Source organism: Callithrix jacchus, chromosome 9 (genome assembly GCF_049354715.1).
Source record: "Callithrix jacchus isolate 240 chromosome 9, calJac240_pri, whole genome shotgun sequence".
Taxonomy (NCBI): Eukaryota; Metazoa; Chordata; class Mammalia; order Primates; family Cebidae; genus Callithrix; species Callithrix jacchus.
In genome coordinates this window covers 39,848,253-39,869,669 of record NC_133510.1, presented here as the reverse complement: position 1 = coordinate 39,869,669, position 21,417 = coordinate 39,848,253, and the positions used below count along the sequence as shown (strand labels likewise).

At 44.6% G+C, this 21,417-nt stretch overlaps 1 long non-coding RNA gene and 1 pseudogene across 3 annotated transcripts in view; both read left to right on the top strand.

The window, feature by feature from the left end:
* Nucleotides 1-17,047, top strand: part of LOC144577882 (uncharacterized) — a 35,904-nt gene extending 18,857 nt beyond the window's left edge. For 2 of the 3 annotated variants that reach the window (XR_013522715.1, XR_013522713.1), the window contains exons 2-3: nt 13,395-13,550; nt 16,188-17,047. This is a non-coding gene — a long non-coding RNA (uncharacterized LOC144577882). Of the gene's footprint in view, nt 1-13,394; nt 13,755-16,187 lie in introns of those variants that run through there. The other variant, XR_013522714.1, reaches the window with a different exon arrangement.
* Nucleotides 17,048-17,411: 364 nt separating this feature from the next.
* On the top strand, nt 17,412-21,119 carry LOC100395604 (large ribosomal subunit protein eL8 pseudogene; annotated as a pseudogene).
* The last annotated feature ends 298 nt before the right edge of the window (nt 21,120-21,417 follow it).

The following is a 21,417-nucleotide window of genomic DNA, read 5'->3' as shown; positions in this document are numbered from 1 at the left end:
CAAAGTGCTGAGATTACAGGCGTGAGCCACCGCACCCAACTTGCTTCTTTATTCCTTCTTGCTCTGTAAAACCAATGCCTTCTGCTCAGCTCCTGATTCTATTTTGTGGAGCAAAGTGTTACCTCTTTCTAGAATTGTGAATAAAGCCAATTGAGACTTTTTTTTTTTTTTTTGAGACAGAGTCACACTCTGTTGCCCAGGCTGTAGTGCAGTGGTGCGATCTCGGCTCACTGCAACCTCTGCCTCCTTGGTTCAAGAGATTCTTCCACCTCAGCCTGCCAAGTAGCTTGAACTACAGGCATACACCACCACACCTGGCTAATTTTTGTAGGCCAGGCTGGTATTGAACTCCTGACCTCAAGTGATTCACCTGCCTTAGCCTCCCCGAGTGCTGAGATTACAGGCGTGAGCCACCAAGCCTGGCCCAATTGAGATCTTTAAACTAAATTTGTTGTAACTTTGTCTTTTGACAATTCTAAGAATATCAGTAATTTTTTGGGCAACCAGTAGGTAGCCCCTTCCATTTTCTTAACTTCCCAAAAGGCAACTGAACCAAATCAAAATAATTTACCAGAATGTAATCTAAACACTTCCCTCATTCAGGTTTTCCCCAGTTATTAACCATATTAACACAATTAGTGGTTATACCAACTCATGATATATATTTTCCAATTGTTTTGTAGCCAGGTGTGGTGGCTCATGCCTGTAATCCTAGCTACTCAGGAGGCTGGGGCAGGAGAATCACTTGAACCTGGGAGGCGGAGGTTGTAGTGAGCCGAGATCATGCCACTGCACTCCAGCCTGGATGACAAAGCAAGACTTGGCCTCGAAAAAAAAAATTTGTTTTTGCAATTATTTAATCAGACTTTCTTAAGACTTTGATCTTTATGCACTTTTACCTTCCTTAATAACTCTTCAAAAGAGGCCTTGGAAAAAATGCAATGACTGGCAAGTTAAGGCAATACTGGAAAGCAATGACTGTTCAAAGGTTGGGTTTCAGCCACGGCTATGAGTCTCATAGTCCCAGGAAGGCGGGTTGAATTCAGGGCCACTCTAGGAATTTTGCTTGCAGTTTCATAAGCATAGACTATTCCAGACTCCACATCCTCTTTACCTACAAACAGTGAGTCCCAAGGCAAACAGAAGGCTGTGAAGAGGGAGACCAGAATTAATCTAGTTCTTGTCAGAGTATTCTAGGATAAACTCCCAGGCCAAATTGCCACTGACAATTTTAGAAACCCTGGATTGGATAAATTCATTATGATAAAGATTAAAATATCACCTTATGTTTACATGTTGTAGGAGCTTTTTAAAGGATTTTCAGTCTTATGAACAGTCTCAGCAATATTGAAAGACTAATATAGGCCGGGCATGGTGGCTCATGCCTATGATTCCAGCACTTTGGGAGGCCAAGGTGGGTGGATCGCCTGAGGTCAGGAGTTTGAGACCAGCCTGGCCAACATAATGAAACCCCCTCTCTACTAAAACTACAAAAAAAAATTAGCTGGGTGTCGTGGTGGGTGCCTGTAATCCTAGCTATTTTTGGGGCTGAGGCAGGAGAATGGCTTGAACCTGGGAGGCAGAGGTTGAAGTGAGCTGAGATCACACCATTGCACTCCAGCATGGGCAACAAGAATGAAACTTTATCTCAAAAAAAAAGATCAATATATTAATAGTAATTATTGCTTCCATGCTAATCAGCATTCCGAAGATAAGGGGTCAAAACAAGTTATTAATTATTAATAAGAATATCTGTGGCTCCTCTAAGCTGGAAGTTCCTCTGAGTCTGAGCGAATTAGAGAGTAATTTGTGTCCCCTTTGCCTTCCCTGCGCTTAGTACATGTACGTAAGTATTGAGCACTGACCATTAAAATTGCAATTCTCTTCTTTTCTTCTAATTTTAATTTTTGTGATGCTATAACAATAAAGGAGAAAAATCTAAGGTATACATAATCACGTACTTTACCACCTCGATGCAATTATCTTCGTTTCTACTTATTTCCCTTCAGACTTTGTCCAGGTGCATCCAGGCTTTTACATAATTCTCATCACAGTGCGTGTGCTTCTTCATTTTACTTGTTCTCCTTTTATAGCCACTTGCCTCATAATCTGGCTAATCACTATCGCTTCATATTCCTGTCAGTTGGTACGTGACAATTTACTTAGCTATTTATCTATCAGGAGACATGTAGGCTTTTTCCAAATTTTTTTCCTACAAATTTGAGATAAACTTTTCTGTTCTTACATCTTGCTCGGATTATTTCTACATAATACATTTCTAAGGATAAGATTATAGGTTGTAGCCAGGCATGGTGGCTCATGCCTGTAATCCCAGCACTTTGGGAGGCCAAAGTGGGTGGATCACCTGAGGTCAGGAATTAGAGACCAGCCTGGCCAACATGGCAAAACCTTGTCTCTACTAAAAATATGAAAATTAGCCAGGTGTGGTGGCGCATGCCTATAGTCTCAGCTACTTGGGAGACTGAGGCAGGAGAATTGCTTCAATCTGGGAGGCGGGGGTTGCAGTGAGCTGAGATTGCACCACTGCACTCCAGCCTGGGCGACAGAGCAAATCCCTGTCTCAAAAAAAAAAAAAAAAAGATTATAGCTGTGGCAGATTGTATGTTGCAAAAGCAGCCACAACAATATCTTCTTCCTGATCCCAGTGCTCTTCTGCAATGTGATCTTGCCACTCCCCTTTGAACCTAGTCCCTGTGACTGCTTTGACCAATAGAATATGGCAATAGTGACATGCCTTTACAGGTGCAGCCCTTGATTGGCCAGGTAACATCTACTTTCCACTTTGGGGAAGTGCAACTATTCTGAGACCCACCATGCTATGAGAAGTCTAAGCCACATGACGAGGCCCTGGGGGCTGTGGTGCTAGGTATAGAACAAGAAAAGCTCTGGAGCATTTGAGAGATTGTGAGAAAAAAGAGCACACACCTGTGAAGGGTATGTTCCAGATCTCGCTACCCGACAGAAAGCTAGGCAGACAAACCATCTAGCAGAGCCCTTCCCAAATTTCATACTCACAAAACTGCATGCAGAATAAGTGGTTATGTAGGTTGAGCATCCTTAATCTGAAAATTCAAAATCCTAAATACTCCCAAATCCAAGACTTTGTGAGTGTTGACATGGTGTCACAAGGGAAAAATTCCACATATGAGCTCCTCTGATGAGTTGAAGTTTAAACAAAGGCTGACAGCACACAATTTACTTAGCATTCCCAGAGGATAAAAGACCCTCCCAGCCCCCCTCAACTGTGATACATCTTTTCTGCACCTGTTCAGATTCCCCTGTACAAGCACATCCACAAAGCATAATAAAATGAAAACCTTGTTTCATGCCCAAAATTATTTAAGATATTATGTGGACTGAGGCATGGTGGCTCACACCTGTAATCCCAATATTTTGGGAGGCTGAAGTGGGCAGATAGCTTGAGCCCAGGAGTTTGAGACCAGCCTGGGCAACATAGCAAAACGCTGTCTGTACCAAAAAAAAAAAAATTGGCTGGGTGCAGTGGCTTACGCCTGTAATCCCAGCACTTTGAGAGGCTGAAGTGGAAGAATCATTTGAGACCAGGAGTTCAAGACCAGCCTGGCCAACATGGTGAAACCCCATCTCTACTGAAAAAAAAAACAAAAACCAGCTGGGTTTAGTGCTGCGAGCTTTAATCCCAGCTACTTGGGAGACTGAGGCACAAGAATGGCTTGAATCTGGGAAGCGGAGGTGGCACTGAACTGAGATGGTGCCACTGCACTCCAGCCTGGGCAACAGAGTGAGACCCTGTCTCAATTGAAAAAAAATACAACAATTAGCTGGGCAGGGTGGCTCATGTCTTTAGTCCTGGCTACTTGGGAGGCTGAGGTGGGAGGATCACTCAAACCTGGGAAGTCAAGGTTGCAGTGAGATTAGATTGTGCCCTTGCACTGCAACTGGAGTGACAAAGCAAGAACTTATCTCAAAATAAATAAATAAATGATAAAAAATAAAAATAAAATAAAACCACCTTCAGTATGTGCATAAGGTGTATATGAAACACAAATGAATTTCATGTTTAGACCTGGGCTCCATTCCCAACTGATCTCCTTATAGATATGCAAATATTCCAAAATCTAAACAGTTCTGGTCCCAAACATTTTGCATTAGGGATACTCAGCTTGTATTAAGCTGAGTCAAGTTTGTCAGTACCTACCAAATATGTAGGTATTTGAAACACAGGCTAAAAGATAAATTTTCTTTTCCTACACACTGGCAAGAGTTTCTAATAGGATTGATCCTGTTTATACAATTTGCAGTGCCCTTAAAGAGTCTGGATTTTCAGGGTGCAAGCCTTAGAAGACTGTTCTCTGCACTGATTCTGGGTTTCTTCATTTAAGGTGCCAGAGTGTCCAAATTTTTAGAGGGGATTTAAATTTTGCCTCTTTTCTGAGTAGGTAACCCCTAACTTTGGAAGTCCTCCATTAATTTTCTTATCTTCACCAGCTCTAGTTTTCTTCCTTCTTGTTCTCCCACTTCTCTCTCATCTTCTGCTCTGCTCATCTTCAAACAAAAGTAAATGCTACTCCAAGTAGTAATGCTACTCAGGGGCGGGGTTGCTAACACCTCTAATCCCAGCATTTTGGGAAGCCAAGGAGGGCAGATCATCTGAGGTTAGGAGTTTGAGGCTAGCCTGTCCAACATGGTGAAACCCCATCTCTACTAAAAATGCAAAAAAAATTTAGCTGGGTGTGGTAATGGATGCCTGTAATCCCAGCTATTTGGGAGGCTGAGGAAGGAGAATTGTTTGAACCCTGGAGGCAGAGGTTGCAGTGAGCTGAGATTGCACCACTGCAGTCCAGCCTGGGTGTCAGAGCAAGACTCCATCTCAAAAAAAAAAAAAAAAGTAATAGCTACTGGTGGGACACGGTGACTCATACCTGTAATCCAGCTTTTTGGGAGGCAGAAGCAGGGGGATCACTTGAGCTCAAGAGTTCGAGTGAGCTATGATTGCTCCACTGCACTCCAGCTTGAGCAACAGAATGAGACCCCATGTCAAATAAATAAATAAAAGTGCCACAAAGAGTATAAAATAATTATTATAATCACAATAATACCTACCATTTATCTACCTTAATTTTTTTTTTTTTAATAAAGATGGGATTTCGCCATGTTGGTCAGGCTGGTCTTGAACTCCTGATCTCAGGTGATCCGCCCGCCTTGGCCTCCAAAGTGCTTGGATTACAGGCATGAGCCACCACACCCGGCCAATTTTTTTTTTTTTTTTTTTGAGACAGTTTTGCTCATGTTGCCCAGGCTGGAGTGCAGTGGCACAATCTCAGCTCACTGCAAACTCTGCCTTCCTGGTTCAAGTGATTCTCCTGCCTCAGCTTCCTGAACAGTTGGGATTACAGGTACCCACCACCACACCTGGCTAATTTTTGTATTTTTAGTAGAGATGGGGTTTCTCCATGTTGGCCAGGCTGGTTTCGAACTCCTGACCTCAGGTCATCCATCGGCCTCAGCCTCCCAAAGTGCTGGATTACAGGCATGAGCCACTATGCCCAGCCTATCTTAAATTTAAACACATGAAATTTTATTTAATTCACTTGAAGAAAGGAACCAAGAAGACCTGAAATATATGTATATAACTTTGTGGTACATTAAAGATAAGCAAATGCTAGATTCACTAATTCATTCAACAAACTTTTTGAGGACGGGCATGGTGGCTCAAGCCTGTAATCCCAGCACTTTGGGAGGTAGGAGGATCGCTTGAGGACAGAAGTATGCGTTAAGCATACTGATTCTCTCAAGTAGGACTCTGAGTATGCAGTGTAGAAAACTAACTCAGTCCCCATCAAGCTACCAATGACCTTCACAGAACTGGAAAAAAACCACCTTAAACTTTATATGGAACCAAAAGAGAGCCCACATAACCAAGTCAATTCTAAGCAAAAAGAACACAGCAGGAGGCATCACACTACCGGACTTCAAACTATACTACAAGGCTACAGTAATCAAAACAGCATGGTACTGGTACCAAAACAGAAATGTAGACCAATGGAACAGAACAGAAGCCTCGGAGACAACACAACATATCTACAACCAACCGATCTTTGACAAACCTGACAAAAACAAGCAATGGGGAAAGGATTCCCTGTTTAATAAATGGTGTTGGCAAAACTGGCTATGTGCAGAAAGCAGAAACTGGACCCCTTCCTGACACCTTACACTAAAATTAACTCCAGATGGATTAAAGACTTAAACATAAGACCTAACACCATAAAAACCCTAGAAGAAAATCTAGGCAAAACCATTCAGGACATAGGAGTAGGCAAGGACTTCACGACCAAAACATCAAAAGCATTGGCAACAAAAGCCAAAATAGACAAATGGGACCTAATCAAACTCCACAGCTTCTGCATGGCAAAAGAAACAGTCATTAGAGTGAATCAGCAACCAAGAGAATGGAAAAAAAATTTTTGCAGTTTACCCATCTGACAAAGGGCTGATATCCAGCATTTACAAAGAACTAAAACAGATTTATAAGAAAAAACCAAGCCCATTCAAAAGTGGGCAAAGGATATGAACAGACACTTTACAAAAGAAGACATACATGAGGCCAACAAACATATGAAAAAATGCTCATCATCACTGGTCATTAGAGAAATGCAAATCAAAACTACATTGAGATACCATCTCACGCCAGTTAGAATGGTGATCATTAAAAAATCTGGGGGCAACAGATGCTGGAGAGGATGTGGAGAAATAGGAACACTTTTACACTGCTGGTGGGAGTGTAAATTAGTTCAACCATTGTGGAAGACAGTGTGGCGATTCCTCAAGGACCTAGAAATAGAAATTCCATTTGACCCAGCAATCCCATTACTGGATATATATCCAGAGGATTATAAATCGTTCTACTCTAAGGACATATGCACATGAATGTTCATTCCAGCACAGTTTACAATAGCAAAGACCTAGAACCAACCCAAATGCCCATTGATGATAGACTGGACAGGGAAAATGTGGCACATCTACACCATGGTATATTAAGCAGCAATCAAAAACAATGAGTTCGTGTCCTTTGTAGGGACATGGATGACCTGGAGACCATCAATGTCAGCAAACTGACACAAAAACAGAAAATGAAATACCGCATGTTCTCACTCATAGGTGGATGTTGAACAATGAGAACACATGGACACAGGGAGGGGAGCACTACACACTGGGGTCTGTTGTGGGGAATAGGGGAGGGACAGTGGGGAGTGGGGAGTTGGGGAGGGAGCATGGGGAGAAATGCCAGATAGAGGTGAAGGGGAGGAAGGCAGCAAATCACACTGCCATGTGTGTACCAATGCAACTATCTTGCATGTTCTTCACATGTACCCCAAAACGTAAAATATAATTAAAAAAAAAAAGAAAACTAGCTCAAATTGTATTAAGGCAAATGCATATCTATTGGCTCATGGAATTGAGGACCAGTTTCAGGAGAGACCTGAGTCGGGGCTCAACAACGTGAAGGAGAAATGGATTTTTCTGTTTCTTGGCTGACTGCTTTTCTGTGTGCTGGTTCCTTTCTCAGGCTCTGAGTAGTTGGTGGAAGGAGCAGCTCCCAACTCACAGCTTCTGAGGTTCAAGTTCAATGAGAGAAGGCAAGAGAGAAATTGTTCTAGGGAGCTGCAGCAAGACCTAGAATCCAATGAGTGGACCATCTTGAATCTGGTGCCCATTTCTAAACCAGTCCCAGTGGCCAGGGGTATAAGCATATTCTGATTGGCTTAGGCTTGGACACAAGTTCCACCTCTAGAGCTGAGTTGGCTTTATCTGGAGTACAGGGACTGAAAGTGGGGAACAAAAGTCTCCCCAGAGCAAAATAGGAGTACTCTGTCTAAGATGCGGTTGCAAATCAACACATCCCAGATACCTCCTTTCAACTCCTATTCATGAGTTCTCGGCAGACATAAATGTTGAGAGTAGTAGATAACAACCTTCTTTGACTAATACTCTGTCCACATCCACTCCCCTATTTAACCAGTGCATCCCCTCTAAGAATCTTTATCCTCAATGTTCACATGGTGTATCAATCTGTTCTCACGCTGCTAATAAGGACATACCCGAGACTGGGTAATTTATAAAATAAAGAAGTTTAATTGACTCACAGTTCCATGTGACTGGGGAGGCCTCATAATCATGGTAGAAGGAGCAAAGTCACATCTTACATGGTGGCAGGCAAGAGAGCTTGTGCAGGGGACGTCCCCTTTATAAAACCATCAGATCTTGTGAGATGTATTCACTACCACAAGAACAGTATGCGGGGAAACCTTTCTCATGATTCAGTTATCTCCACCTGGCCCTGCCCTTTACACGTGGGGGTTATTACAATTCAAGGTGAGATCTGGGTGGAGACACACCATATCACATGGACAAACCATATTACATGGCTATGGAGCCCTTTCAAGGTACTAGGTGCATGAATATTTGTAATGTTTTGTTGCTTCTCTTTTGAGGTGCCACAAAATACCCTTCTCCACTTGGAGACTCAGACTTCAGGAAAAAGAAGAAGACCAACAGATGAGAAGTGACTTTTCTTCCACTTCTAGGAAAATGCATAATTAGAACCTTCCAAGATGTAAGGAAAAAGGGCCAGATTTAGATTTCCAAATGTGGAGTGACAAGTATTTTACAAAATGAGGGAGTTGGATTAGATAACTCACTAAAGTCCCTCCTAGTTATCAAAGGATTCTGTGATTCACATCCTTTCTTTTAGAACAGCAGTGTTTGTTTTGGTTTAAATAAGGGAAGAGGGCATGGGCTCCTGAAGTGGCAGGGAGGAGGGGAAAACATGGAGCAGGGCTGGGAGGGGCGAGTGGGGACTGTGAGACAAATATCACCCATTTCCCAGTTTTAGTCGTCAGGCGGCTTCTCTTCACTCCCCACTTGGATTTTGAGCATTTTCACAAATCTTCAGAATTAGTTCAAATCATCAACTTGTATTTGGGTAGCTTTATTCCGTTGGCTCTTGAAAGGGAAAGTAAATCAAAGCTTGTCTGCTCAGAACCTGGCAGGAGCATTTAATAAAGATGTCCGGCCGGGTGCAGTGGCTCACACCTATAATCCCAGAACTTTGGGAGGCAGAGGCAGGTGCATCACTTGAAGTCAGGAGTTCAAGACCAGCCTGGCCAACAGGGTGAAACCCCATCTCTACTAAAACTACAAAATGTAGCCTGGCATGGTGGCAGGCATGTAATCCCAGCTAGGAGGCTGAGGCAGGAGAATCGCTTGAACCTGGGAGGTAGCGGTTGCAGTGAGCCCAGATCCTGCCACTGTACTCCAGCCTGGGTGACAAGAGCAAGACTCCATCTCAAAAAAAAATGTTCATTCTGTCGTGGGGGCAGGTTTGAGGATTCTGCGGTAGTCTCTCAGGATCTACTTCAAATCCAGGCTGGCTTCCAGGAAATACTGTAAGTGGTAAGAATGACAAGATTTGCCAGCTCTGTTGCAGAATGAATTAGTGGCCCTCAAGTAAAGTCATTGCAGAACAAAAGGCTGTAAAAGGAGAGAAAAGAATGAGGGGAGAGATGTTATAGGTGCAAACTGGCATAGAAAGCCCTGCAACGCAAGCAAGCAAGCAACACGTTTGAATTCTCCCAAGAGAGGCAGAGAAAGCAACACAGGAAAACATTTAGACATCCATAGAGGCAGAGAGAACCCTGAAGCGGAAGTCTGTCAGTGAGCAGCATTTCAATGCTCAGCCAAAACACCAGGAGAGAGCTGTGGGCCCTCAGTAGCTACTGAACCAATATGGGCTGAAGTGAAGTCTAGTTTCAGCATTTGTGCTGATGTTGCCTCATTTTATGTTTTTGTTTGTTTGTTTGTTTTTTGAGACAGAGTTTCGCTCTTATCACCCAGGTTGGAATGCAATGGTGCAATCTTGGCTCACTGCAACCTCCGTCCCGCTGGATTCAAGAGATTCTCCTGCCTCAGCCTCCCAAGTAGCTGGGATTATAGACACACACCACCATGCCTGGCTAATTTTATATTTTTAGTAGATACCAGGTTTTGCCATGTTGGCCAGGCTGGTCTAGGACTCCTGACTTCAGGTGATCCACCTGCCTTGGCCTCCCAAAGTGCTGGGATTACAGCCATGAGCCACGGCACCTGACCCATTTTACGTTTTATTTCTCATTGATCACTTGCAGGTTAGAGAGCCACACAAGCTACAGTCCCAAGCACTATGTTCCAAATGGTGCTGCTTGCCAAGGGAGTCACAAGTAAATATGCCCCTTGCCCCAGATTCCTCTTCCACACAGTCCTGCCCCTCTATATAAGGACCCAGAAGTGCCTCAGGTTATGTTAAAGCCTACAGTTAACTCTTTCATCTGAAATAGAACAATTTGAGAAATAGGAAACGCGTGATTTGTAACCTGACAAAGTTGAACTTTACCTGAGCTTTGTGGTGAACAGTGAAGGTTAAGAAATCCCCCACCCTGGGCCGGGCCCGATGGCTCATGCCTGTAATCCCAGTACTTTGGGAGGCCGAGGCAGGCAGATCATGCGGTCAGGAGTTCAAGACCAGCCTGACCAACATAGTGAAACCCATCTCTACTAAAAATACAAAAATTAGCTGGACATAGTGGCATGCACCTGCAATCCCAGCTACACCAGAGGCTGAGGCAGGAGAATCGCTTAAACCCAGGAGGCAGAGGTTGCAATAAGCTGAGATTGCACCAGTGTACTCCAGCCTGGGTGACAGAGCAAGGCTCCGTCTCAAAAAAAACCCACCCTTTATGTTCTTTTTTTTTCTTTTGAGACGGAGTTTCGCTCTTCTTACCCAGGCTGGAGTGCAATGGCGCGATCTCGGCTCACCGCAACCTCCGCCTCCTTGGTTCAGGCAATTCTCCTGCCTCAGCCTCCTGAGTAGCTGGGATTACAGGCACGCACCACCATGCCCAGCTAATTTTTTGTATTTTTAGTAGAGACGGGGTTTCACCATGTTGACCAGGATGGTCTCGATCTCTTGACCTAGTGATCCGCCTGCCTCGGCCTCCCAAAGTGCTAGAATTACAGACGTGAGCCACCGCGCTTGGCAATGTTCTACATGTTCTATAAAAGGGCTTACTGCAAAGACCTGACCCGCCCCCCTTCCAGATTTCACTTCACAAGACTTACAGATGCTCTTCTTGTTTACGTATGTTAAGACCAGACACAGACCCTCAAAATTTCCTTCCTTTGCTCACAGATGATTAGCTGAAGTGCTTGTCCTCACTGAAGAACTAGAGCAAAACTCCTGTTACAGGAACTTTGGTTAGGCCTCTCTCCTTCATCTGGGCCTCAGAACTTTGTTTACCCTTAGCCTGGGCCCCTTCAGAGAACAGGGTGGCTTCGGGGCCAAACATTCCAATTTGCTCGATTTGTTTCTCTTTCATCTGCTTGCCACATCTTGCTCATTCTAGGCTTGTTTCCTCCTACTGTAGAGAAACCCTTTGCCAACCTTTGAGGTGCTTACAGACCTTCCAATCCCAGCATTCCCCACTGCAAGAATTCCCCTTCCTCTATTGCAAGAGTACCCCTGCAACACCCTGGCAATAATTCTTTCAAATAAAGGTCTCTACTTTACCAAGTCCACAATTTGTTTTTTTGTTGAGATGCAGTCTTGCTCTGTTGCCAGGTTGGAGTGCAGAGGTGCAATCTTGGCTCACTGCAACCTCCGCCTCCTGGGTTCAAGTGATTCCCCTGCCTTAGCCTTCCGAGTAGCTGAGATTACAGGCATGCACCACCACGCCCGGCTAACTTTTTGAATTTTAATAGACTCGGGGTTTCAACATGTTGGCCAGGATGGTCTCGATCTCCTAACCTCATGATCTGCCCACCTCGGCCTCCCAGCGTACTGGGATTACAGGCGTGAGCCACTGCGCCCAGCCAGTTTTTTTAATTTGACAAACCAGAAACAGAAGACAACCCATCAGCTCCTCTTCTGAGCTCCTTCTAGTGCTAGAAATTTCACAGAAACTGCATATTGTTTGATTCCTGGGCCCCCTGGATGGGTTTCCAGAGTGCACTGTGGCTTGCCAAGAGAATGTGACCTCTGACAAACGATGCTATAGGTAGAGAGCCCAAGTTAAATGCTTATCATGTGCTAGGTACTATTTTGTGTGTTTTATGTTTGTTATCACATTTAATTTCTCCCATTTCTGTAAGAGTAAAGTACTATTTTTAGCCCTGTCTTGCAAGAGAGGAAACAGAGGCTCTCAGCTAAATAACTTACTCAAGGTCACACAGCCAGTGAGTAACAGAGCTGGGATGCCAAGTGCAGGTCAGTCTGAGGCCATGCTTGGGTTTGTAATCACCGTGCCATGGGCTTTCCTAAGAGGCAGCTTCTTGGAAATGCTCCTTTCAGTGTCTGGTATCTCTGGATAGAAGCATGTGAAAAAGAAACTGTCAGCCGGGATTTAGCCAAGCACCCACAGCCAGAGCATGGTGTCCACCTGCCGAACACTGAAGGAAACCAAAATATTTCTCCCCAAAATATTGAGCATTGTTAGTTAAAGACACTAAACTGCAGGAGACCGCTCTGCCTCAGCCTCTGGGTGCCTGATGACAGGGCGCAAATCCTTCCTTACTGGAGACGGCACTTGCTTTTTGGCCCAGAGAAGGCACCAGCAGGCACCAGTGGAATCTGGGAACAGATTTACTCTCTTCCCACATGTATTAGTGATTCTCTTACAAGGACAGATCTAATGGGGGGGGGGCGGAGAGAGGTGGGGGGGGAGGGGAGTTTATTATTAACTTAAACAATCACAGAGTCCCACACAAGGAGAACCAGTCCAAGTCCCAAAACTGAAGAACTTGGAGTCTGATGTTCAGAGCAGGAAGCATCCAGCACAGGAGAAAGATGTAGGTTGGGAAGCTAAGCTTGTCTCACCTCTTCATGCTTTTCTGCCTGCTTTGAATATAAAATTCACTGGCAGCTGATTAGATTGTGCCCACCAGATTAAGGGTGAATCTGTCTTCCCCAGCCCAGATTCAAATGTTAATCTCCTTTGGCAACACCCTCACAGACACACCCAGGATCAATGCTTTGTATCCTTCAATTCAATCAAGTTGACAGTCAGTATTAACCATCACACCAGATTTTCCCACCTCTTAAAAGACTGAACTGCTCTTTTGTCTTGTCACTATGTAGGATTTATGGCTCTTTGTTAAACTATGATTTTAGCAAAGCCCCTAAGCCACTGCCTTGAGAGAGAAATATTTTTGAACTGAAGGCTCTCCCGTGAGATGGGTATAGCATGCATTAATACATTTCTGCTTGTTTTTATTTTATTAATCTAGCTTTTGTTTTCAGGAGACTATCTCAACTGAAAACCTAAAAAAGAAAAGGAATAAATACTATGTTTTCTCCCCTACAGTGTCCACCTGCCAAACACAGACCATTTCAGAGAAAAGCAATGTCTAATGCAATGGAGTGAAACCAAGGAGACCAGTGTGTAATCACGCCTGTGCCCTCAGCACAGACAGAAACAAGAAACAAGTGCACGTACCATGTGAACAACAGAAACAACCAGGTACCTTCCTCTCCTGGCTGCTATGAGCAGCTGCGGCTTCTTTATCAATGACATTTTGAGAGGGGCTTGGTTCCTGCCACTTCCTAAATAAAAATCATTAAGATACTCAATCACCAAATTGCCCACACTTATCTGACTGTGCCCAGTCCAGAGCAGGCCTCACTCTCTTGGACCCTTCCCCAAGTCATCTAACGTAAACTCAAATCCTACTGTAACCCCCTCCTAATGGCCTTGTATCTAGACCACAGTTCTGCAGGGTGTATAAACCCAAATCATAAAGCTGACTGTGGCTGCAGGTGAACCAAAGGGGCTGGTGAGCTTCAACACGAGCCTGGTCCCACCTGCACTGCTGAACTCAATGCTTTCCCGTGTGGCTCCCGTGGATACGTCCTGTAACAGAGGGTGCTCTGACTTTGGCTGGTTCTGGAAAGACCACTCCTGCGATTGCTTCTTCGAATTTCTTCTTCTCCTTCTCTCTCTCTCTCTTTTAAAATTTTTTTTTGAGATGGAGTCTTGCTCTGTCTGTCGCCCAGACTGGAGTGCAATGGTGTGATCTCAGCTCACCACAACCTCCGCCTCCCAGGTTCAAGCAATTCTCCTGCCTCAGCTTCCCGAGTAGCTGGGATTACAGGCATGCGCCACCACACCTGGCAAATTTTTTGCATTTAGTAGACATGGGGTTTCACCATGTTGGTTGGGCTGGTCTCAGACTCCTGACATCAGGTGATCCACCGGCCTCAGCCTCCCAAAGTGCTGGGATTACAGGCGTGAGCCACTGCTCCGGGCCTCTTTCTTCTTGACATTCCCAACTTCCCCGCTGCAACTCCCATTCTACAGAGAAAAGGTTTTCTCCTTTGGGCTAAGGTTTTACCATACCAATTTCCCAGCTGGGAAAGCTCAAGCCCAAGCAGGTCCCTGTGGCTTTACATATACCTGAAAGTGGCAGAGATGGGTCAGCACAGATCCTGTTCCTACCATTAGGTTCTGAATGGGAAAAGGAACTCCAGAAGCATCTCCACCAAAGCTCTTCTTTCCAAAGTTTACTTCTGTGTTGCTTAGGCCCTGGGGGTGGAGGGTAAAATTGGACAGACAATTAAATTATTGTTCTTCAGGAGGCTGAAGTGGGAGAATAGCCTGAGTCCAGGGAGTGGAGGCTGCCATGAGCTATGATCATGCCATTGCACTCCAGCCTGGGTGACAGAGCAAGACTCTTTCTCTTAAAAAAAGGAGGAAAAAAAAAAGGAACGAGATTATGTCCTTTGCAGGAACATGGATGGAGTTGGAAGCCATTATCCTCAACAAACTAACACAGGAACAGAAAACCAATATTCTCAAAACTATATTCTCACTTATAAGTGAAAGCTAAATGATGAGAACACGTGAACACATAGGGGAAACAACACACTGGGGCCTGTCGGGGTGGGAGGAGGGAGAGCATCAGGGAGAGTAGCTAATGGATGCTCGGCTTCATATCTAGGTGACGCGGTGATCTGTGCAGGTGATCTGTGCACCATGGCATACGTTTTCACATTTACCTACGTAACAAACCTGCACATCCTGCCCATGTACCCCAGAACTCAAAATAAAATGCGGAGAAAAAAGGGCCAGGCACAGTGGCTCGCACCTGTAATCCCAGCACTTTGGGAGGCTGAGGTGGGCAGATCACTTGAGGTCAGGAGTTTGAGACCAGCCTGGCCAACGTGGTGAAACCCCATCTTTACTAAAAATACAAAAATTAGCCAGGGGTGGTGGCAGGTACCTGTAGTCCCAGCTACTTCGGAGGCTGAGGCAGGAGAGTTGCTTGAACCCGTTAGGTGGCGGCTGCAGTGAGCCAAGATTGTGCCACTGCACTCCAGCCTGGGCGACAGACAGAGCAAGACTCTGTCTTAAAAAAAAAAAAAATCAAAAACAAATACCATCACATTGGTGGTCAGGGTTTCAACAGAGAAATTTTGAAGGGACACAATTTAGTCCATAGCAAGTAGAACAGTGGTTTTTTTTAATTTTTAATTTTAATTGACAGGTATTAATTATACATATTTATGGTGTACAAATGTGATGTCTTGATACATGTATACATTGTGTAATAACAAAATCAGGGTAATTAGTAAATCCATCACCTCAGACATGAACTGTTTTGTGGTAGGAACATATAATATCCTCTCATAGCTATTTTGAGATATACAACACCTTATTGTTGGCTACAGCCACCGTATTGCACAATGGGATGCTGGAAGTTATTCTTCCTTGTTAATTATAACTTTAAAAGTTTCTTTTAAAAATAAAAAGTTTAAAGTTTATTTTTGGCCGAGAGCACTGGTTCATGCCTGTAGCACTTTGGGAGGCTGAGGCAGGGGGACTGCCTGAGGTCAGGAGCTCGAGAACAGCCTGGCCAACACCGCAAAACCCCATCTCTACTAAAAATACAAAAAAATTAGCCAGGCTTGGTGGCAGGTACCTGTAATCCCAACTACTTTGAGGCTGAGGCAGGAGAATCACTTGAACCCGGGTGGCAGAGGTTGGCAGTGAGCCAAGATCACACCACTGCACTCCAGTGTGGGTGACATAGTGAGACTTTGCCTCAATAAAAAGAAAAAAATAGTGTATTTTTGTTGTAACTTTTTTTATTACTTCTAGAGGTATGTGCTGTGTAACAGTTGGAGACTGGCCCAGATGAAATCATGATAGCAGCGCACATCTGGAACTTCTTCAGCCACATGAATGCATAATAAATACATGGAGTAGAAACCCAAATCTACATAGTATGACTACAGCAGACTAACGACAACAACCAGGCTGGGCGTGGTGGCTCACACCTGTAATCCCAGCACTTCAGGAGGCCAAGACCAGCAGATTGCTTGAGCTCAGGAGTTCCAGACCAGCCTGGGCAACATGGCAAAACTCCATCTCTACAAAAATACAAAAATTAGCTAGGTGTGTACCTATAATGCCAGCTACTCAGGAGGCTGAGGTGGGAGGGAGGTAGAGACTACAGTGAGCAGAGATTGCAACACTGCACTCCAGCCTGGGTGACAGAGTGAGACCATGTCTCAGAAAAAAAACAGGGCCGGGCGCGGGCTCACACCTGTAATCCCAGCACTCTGGGAGACCGAGGTGGGCGGATCACGAGGTCAAGAGATCGACCATCCTGGCCAACATGGTGAAACCCCGTCTCTACTAAAAATACAAAATTAGCCAGCCACCACGCTCAGTGAATTTTTTTGTATTTTTAGTAGTGACTGGGTTTCACTATGTTGTCTTGAACTCCTGGCCTCAAGTGATCCACCCACACTGGCCTCCCAAAGTGCTGGGATTACAGGTGTAATCTCTCATTTCTGAATCACAAAGATTAATATCTGCTGAAAACTTGGAAACATTGCCCTAGTTTTATGCTCTCTGTTGTGTATGGGAGGATTAAGGTTTTGCAGCTGTGGAGAAGCACAGCTCTACAAGCAGGTGTAGATTGTAATTATAACACGGGCTCATATCTAAAGGTGGGAGTGGTGGGGTAGGGGTGGTAGGGTCAGTATTCTTCGGTCTATGGAGGGTGGTCTATAATTAGAATATCCTCCCAGGTTAAGAGATATTCCAGGAAATCAGCCAAGCACAGTGGCTCATGCCTATAACCCTAGCACTTTGGGATACTGAAGCTAGAGGATCACTGGAGCTCAGAAGTTTGAGACTAGCCTGGGCAACATACTGAGACCCCTGTCTCTTAAAAAAAAAATGAAAGATAAAAAGTATTGCGAAAAATCTTATATAGATTAAAATGCTTATGTAGATTAAACTGTTTTTAATGTTATCAGAATATAAAAGTTTTACTTCTTTTTTTTTTACCTGAATAAATCAGAATTTCTTTTTTTTGCATTTTAGGTTTTGGGGTACATGTGAAGAACCTCTAAGATTGTTGCATAGGTACACATATGGCAGTGTGGTTTGCTGCCTTCCTCCCCATCACCTATATACCTATATCTGGCATTTCTCCCCGTTATCCTCCCCAACTCCCTGCCCCCTGTTGTCCCTTCCCTATTCCTCCCCCCACAGGCCCCAGTGTGTGATACTCCCCTCCCTGTGTCCATGTGTTCTCATTGTTCAACACTCGCCTATGAAAGGTTTTATTTCATTTCTTCTTGTCATTAGGAGTTTTATACAATTCAACAAGTTGAAGTTGAAGTGGAAAAATGAAATGGATATTGACAGGAAGTTATTTATTTATTTTTAAGTAGTGAGGGGATCTCACTATGTTGTCCAGGCTGGCCTTGAACTCCTGGGCTCAAGCAATCCTCTCACCTTGGCCTCCCAAAGTGCTAGGATTACAGGCATGAGCCATGGCACCAATCCAAGAAAGTTATTTGACCTTCTTGGTTGGCTAAATGATGACTAATGATTGTGGCAGATTCTATGTGATAATTTTAGGTATTGGTCAAACTATTTCATTTTTTCATATGAAAGAAAACTACATTTCCCAGTCCTCCCTTGCATAAAGCACCTCTCATAGTCTCTCAGGCTGGCCTTCTCTTTATCTGCACGGCTGAAAATAAAGTTTCCAAGATGGCAGACACACAGGATGGGAGAAGCTCTGATCCCTGAATTTGCTGCTTAAAGAAGAGGTGCTCTGGGCCAGGTGTGGTGGCTCACACCTGTAATCGCAGCACTTTGGGAGGCCAAGGCGGGCAGATCAGGAGTTTGAGACCAGCCTGACCAACATGGTGAAACCACATCTCTAAAAAAAATAAATAAATAAAAAATAAATAAGCTCTCCTCCCACCACCTAAGATGCCTAAAGGAAAGGAGGCTAAGGGGAAGAAGGTGGCTCTGGCCCCTGCTGTCGTGAAGAAGCAGGAGGTTAAGAAAGTGAATTCCCTGTTTGAGAAAAGGCCTAAGAATTCAGGCATTGGACAGGACATCCAGCTCAAAAGAGACCTCACCAGCTTTGTGAAATGGCCCTGCTGTATCAGGTTGCAGCGGCAGAGAGCCACCCTCTATAAGGAGCTGAAAGTGCCTCCTGCAATTAACCAGTTCACCCAGGCCCTGGAACGCCAAACAGCTACTCAGCTGCTTAAGCTGCCCACAAGTACAGACCAGAGACAAAGCAAGAGAAGAAGCAGAGGCTGTTGGCCCAGGCCGAGAAGAAAGCGGCTGGCAAAGGGGACGTCCTTACTAAGAGACCACCTGTCCTTCAAGCAGGAGTTAACACTGTCACCACCTTGGTGGAGAACAAGAAAGCTGAGCTGGTGGTGACTGCACACGACATGGATCCCATCGAGCTGGCTGTCTTCTTGCCTGCCCTGTGTTGTAAAATGGGAGTCCCTTACTGCATTATCAAGGGGAAAGCAAGACTGGGACGTCTAGTCCACAGGAAGACCTGTACCACTGTCACCTTCACACAGTTTAACTCGGAAGACAAAGGTGCTTTGGCTAAGCTGATGGAAGCTATCAGGACCAATTATGACAGATGCGATGAGATCCATCGTCACTGGGGAGGCAATGTCCTGGGTCCCAAGTCTGTGACTCGCACTGTTAAGCTCGAAAAGGCACAGGCTAAAGAACTTGCCACGAAACTGGGTTAAATGTACACTGTTGAGTTTTCTGCACATAAAAATAATTAAAACAGTACAAATTTTCCTTCACATAAATAAGATTTGCTCTGGTGAACCCTCTGACCAGGAATATCAGCATAAATGAGAACCAAACCTTCATAGCATTAAGCCACTGAGCATTCAGGGTTGGGTTGCTACCCCAGCCTAGTTTATCCTGTCTGTATGCCATGCTGTGTCTTCCTTACTCTTCACTGTCATGGAGAACCACATCCACCTGGGGAGGAACGCCATGTGAGATATACAGAGAGGCAGGTGAGTGACTGCCGAATGAGGCAGTCATTCATACTGTGGTGCATCTGAGGCACTACCAGAGGGCATCTCCACACTTGGAGATGGACTCACTAAGACATCAGCCAATAAAGTCCACGTTTAGTAGATTCCACTGCCATCTGTTAAAATAACCTCAGTGACCCAAGAGCTCTTGTCATGAAACCATATGTCTCCGTCACACCCCTGTGCCGAATCTGCTCATTATGACTGAATGAATGGCAATGTATTGTTCATTGTGCAACAATCTGCTGGGAGTGTGGCAGCATAGGAACCATTGCTGTGCACAGCACCAAAGAAGAGAGAAAAAGAAAACAAAAGCAAAAAGCAAAATCGAAACCCAGATTGTCAGCAAGAGGAAATATGCTGAAAGGGAAAAGCAAACTGTTTGACAGCATTAGTGCAAGAGCAGAGGGCCCTGCGGCCACGATGTAGACACACTGTGTTCTCATGGGCGCAGAGCCACAGGAATCGCGTGGGACTGAATGGCAGCCACCTTATTTTAATCAATTTAATTAATTAATTAATTAGGAACAGAGTCTCACTCTTGCTGCCCAGGCTGGAGCACAATGTCATGATCTTGGCTTACCACAACCTTCCCCTCCTGGGTTCAAGCGATTCTTCTGCCTCAGCTTCCTGAGTAGCTGGGATTACAGGTACCCACCACCACACCCCGCTAATTTTTGTATTTTTAGTAGAGACAGGGTTTTGCTATGTTCACCAGGCTAGTTTTGAACCCCTGACCTCAGGTGATCCCCCCACTTCGGCCTCCCAAAGTGCTAGGATTGTGGTGTGAGCCACCACGCCCAGCCTTTTAAATCTATTTTTAAAATAAATATATTTCTTACAGCTCTGGAGGTTTGAAAATCCAGAGTTGTTGGGCCAAATATGGTGAGGGCCTCTACCGCAGCATAACATGGCAGAGGGCATCACAGGGCAAGAGGCCATTTTCTTGACTGAGAGTTTGATTTAGTCTAGAATCTGACCCCATCTTGACATAAATATCACTGGCTCAGATAAATATTAAGTGCAACAGTTTATTTTAGCTATTTATTTTGTTTATTGAGAGGGGTTTCATCATTGCCCATGCTGGTCTTGAACTCCTGGACTCAAGCGATCCTCCCACTTTGGCCTCCCAAAGTGCTGGGATCATAGGCTTGAACCACTGCATCAGCTAGTGATCTAATTTAATAAAGACATCAAAATCTAAAGTCAGATTCTTACTTAGATTTGGTGTTTCAGACTTCAAAGAGATGAGATGTCTCCAGATAAAAACTACTAGGAGGCTCATGCCTGTAATCCCGCACTTTGAGAGACCGACATGGACGAATTGCTTGACCTCAGGAGTTTAAGACCAGGCTGGGCAACAGAGCGAAACCCTGTCTCTACCAAAAAAAAAAAAACACACACACACAAAAAACCACACACAAAAAATAGCTGGGCATGATGGCGCATGGCTCTAGTCTCAGCTACTTGGGAGGCTGAGGTGGGAGGATTACTTGAATCTGGGAGGCAGAGGCTGCAGTGAGCTATGATGGTGCCACTGTACCCCAGCCTGGGTGAGAAAGTCCCTATCTCAAAAAACCAAAACAAAACGAAAAAACGACTGGAGCCATGTCAGAACTGAAAGAGTTCTGCAGGCCCTTCAGAGAAAGGAGAAGTGAGACTCAATTAACCTCAAGACAACATTTAAAAGCATTTTCCTTCCTCGTTAGTATAGTGGTATACTAAAAAAAAAAAAAAAAAAAAAGCATTTATACGAGGTATGTTAGCGAAATAGAAAAAACCTAATTATATCCTAAATGTCTCTCACTCTCTAGGTTACAAATAGTAATTCGCAAAAGACCTATTGAATGAACACATTAAACAGCAGGTTGCTTTTTACTTCTAAAACCAATGTCTCTTGCATGCATAGGTCCCAGATCCAGACAGTTATGAGCTGATGGTGCCCCCTGGTGGCCAATATGGGGAGCCACCCGGCCCAGCATGCTTCCTGGCTT